Raw genomic sequence first — 3172 nt, forward strand, 5'->3', positions numbered from 1 at the left:
TAAGGTATGGTATGGTAAGCTATGGTGTGGTATGGTAAGCTATGGTGTGGTATGATAAGGTGTGGTATGGTAAGCTATGGTGTGGTATGATAAGGTATGGTATGGTAAGCTATGGTGAGGTATGGTAAGGTATGGTATGGTAAGCTATGGTGTGGTATGGTATGGTAAGCTATGGTGTGGTATGGTATGGTAAGCTATGGTGTGGTATGGTACGGTAAGCTATGGTGTGGTATGTTACGGTATTGTATACCCTGTCAAATGTACAAAAAGGGCTGAAGTGAGAATTTCGTGTCCTTCTCCGATTTAAAACGAGGACAGAGAACATTGACAACACCCCAAACAAACCGACTTGGAGAACACCTGTTGGGTTTCGAACCGGAGTCATCCACAGAATTACGCCAGCTGATCTCTGGCGATCTCAACCAACATCACACTATCATTCTGGGGTCTGTAGTGCAACACTCATAATTAAGAGGGATCAATTTTCAATAATTAATTCAGAAGTCAGCGCAAGTTATTTCTGTTTTTAGATTAAAGAGAAAGATTTTTTAAACATGAGTTATGGCTGTAGATCACGATTTATCCTTCTTGGGAAATTGGCAGTTGTAATCACTCTTTGAGATAGACGTATCAGGTCAATCTAGATCTTTTTAGTCAAAATGCAATGCACTGCTTATGTGTCGCTACTTGAACTTTATAAATCACCCAGAGCCTGTGCTCTGTGAAGAGAGTTATTTGCTGTGAAAATGTCAAAGCTATTATTATGAGTATTAAAATTACATTACCAATAGTAATAATAAACCAATAATCATCATACTATAATAAAAGGTAGGGCCAAAGTTCTGTCCACAAAGGTTTTTTTGGGACAATACCAATCGTTTCGGGAAAATACACATCACACAAACGTTAGCCAACTGTCCAGCGTGGGGCTATTTTAGAAGCTTGATAAGCGCTGTGTAATTAAATCAGTTTCTGAAATAATTATCACATTGCCGTCGAAACCTGCATCTCTGCCATAATGGGACCGGAAGACGTGTTTTTGATTGACCCACGTTTGATTCGCTATGAAATCCATGTTTAAATGCCGACGACCCGGATGTTTTTACATCTGTCGAAACCTATTTGAAAGTGAAGGCGGAAAGTGAACTAGAGAGTGTCTGTCTTTCGTAGTAGTAGTAGTAGTAGTAGTAGTAGTAGTAGTAGTAGTAGTAGTAGTAGTAGTAGTAGTAGTAGTATGAAGTACGGCTGTGGTCAGGCTAGTCGCCTATCAGCCGTTCGTTGCTTTCGTTGCTTGTTCCTTCCTGCACGTTGTTTTCACACTCTGGTATCTGTAAGTTTGTGCTCATAGCACATGGATCTGGCAGTTTGAAACCTATCTAGGTTCTTAGAGAATTTATGCTCCTTCCAGACAATGTCAATCCTTTTCTAATTTTGTATTTTGAGATAGACGTATCAGGTCAATCAGGGTATTTTGTAGTGTAATATTGATAATAATAATAATAATAATAATAATAATAATAATAATAATAATAATAATAATATAACATCATCATCATTTTCAACACTACAGGCTTGAGTGCTGTAACCGAGCGTCAAAGTAAGTCCTACAGTTATCTACTATCAACCTATCTGCTCAACAAAGTGAACCCGTCCAATCATGTTCAGCACCAGGTAAACCACTTAGCTTACACGATTTCTCCGTCCGTAGAACGGGTATTTTGTCGTGTAATATTAATAATAATAATAATAATAATAATAGTAATAATAATAATAATAATAATAATAATAAAAATAATAAACCAAAAATAATAAAATGTTAATAATAATAAATAATAATAACATTTAAATTAATAATAAAAAATAGTAATAATATTTTTATAAATAATATCAAAGAGTAATACTATTTTAAAATAATAATAATAATAATAACAATAACAATAATAATAATAATAACAATAAAAAAAAAAAAAAATAATAATAATAATGATAACAACAATAATAATAATAGTTACAATAGTAACAATATTAATAATAATAATAATTATCATTACAATGATAATAGTAAATACTAATAATATTTAATATTATAATAATAATAATACTAATACTACTACTAATAATAATAATAATATTAACAATCATCATCATCATCATCATCATTGTAAACAGCAGAGAATAAAAAACGTGGTTGAGACTTGTAGAATTTCCCCAAAAAACTGTCATCATCATCATCATCATCATCATCATAATCATCATCATCATCATCATCATCATCATCATCATCATCATCATTTTCAACACTAGAGGCTTGAGTGCAGTAGCCGAACGTCAAGGACATTCCATCAAGACATCTCTCGTCTGCATCCATAACGCACGGATGTACCCCACGCACACTGGGGTAGCCCTAAATGGTCAGATCGTAGCAGCCATCTTCCCAAATGATCACATGGTAGCGGGATGAAAAATCAGGAGTTCGTCATAATTATGAAATTGTGAGGCAGCGTGGTGGAATCAAGCTCTCGTCAAAATAATCAAAGTGAAGAAACTTGCATTTTTCTGTCGGTTTGTGAATTTTTATCCAATTTTTGTTTTTTTGGCTCAATACCTTTCATCTACATTAAAGAACTCATTTCTGTGGGATTTTTCTGAAAAACGTTGATAAAAGGCACAAAAAATGTAAATTTTCAGTTACCACGGACTCTTAAGCTAAGGAAATAACAAATCTTTGGCGGCCATTTTCGGACTAATTTTACCTCTCAAAACAGGTGACCCCACCTCCTTCTTTTGCAAATATCTGGACTTGTATTTGAGATAAATGGATAATATGTTTTTTTTCATCCAAATAAAGAAGAACAAGCTTTAAGATGATACCAATAACTGTATATGCCTAAAATTTGACGAGAGCCTGATTCCACCACGCTGCCTCACAATTGAAGAAACTGGCATATTTCTGCAAGTCGGGTAATTTTTATCAAATTTTGGGGAATTTTGGGGCTTAAAAACATTTTTGTCCAATTAAGAACACACTTCTGGGTTCTTTTTACTGAGAAAAAAAAGTTGATTAAAGAAACAAAAATGTAAATGTTCAGTTTCCACGGCCTACCAAACAATGGGAATAACCAAACTTTGGCGGCCATTTTCTCGCTAATTCTACCCTTGAGACCAGGCGACC

This window comes from Aplysia californica, unplaced genomic scaffold (assembly GCF_000002075.1).
Source record: "Aplysia californica isolate F4 #8 unplaced genomic scaffold, AplCal3.0 scaffold00064, whole genome shotgun sequence".
Lineage (NCBI taxonomy): Eukaryota > Metazoa > Mollusca > Gastropoda > Aplysiida > Aplysiidae > Aplysia > Aplysia californica.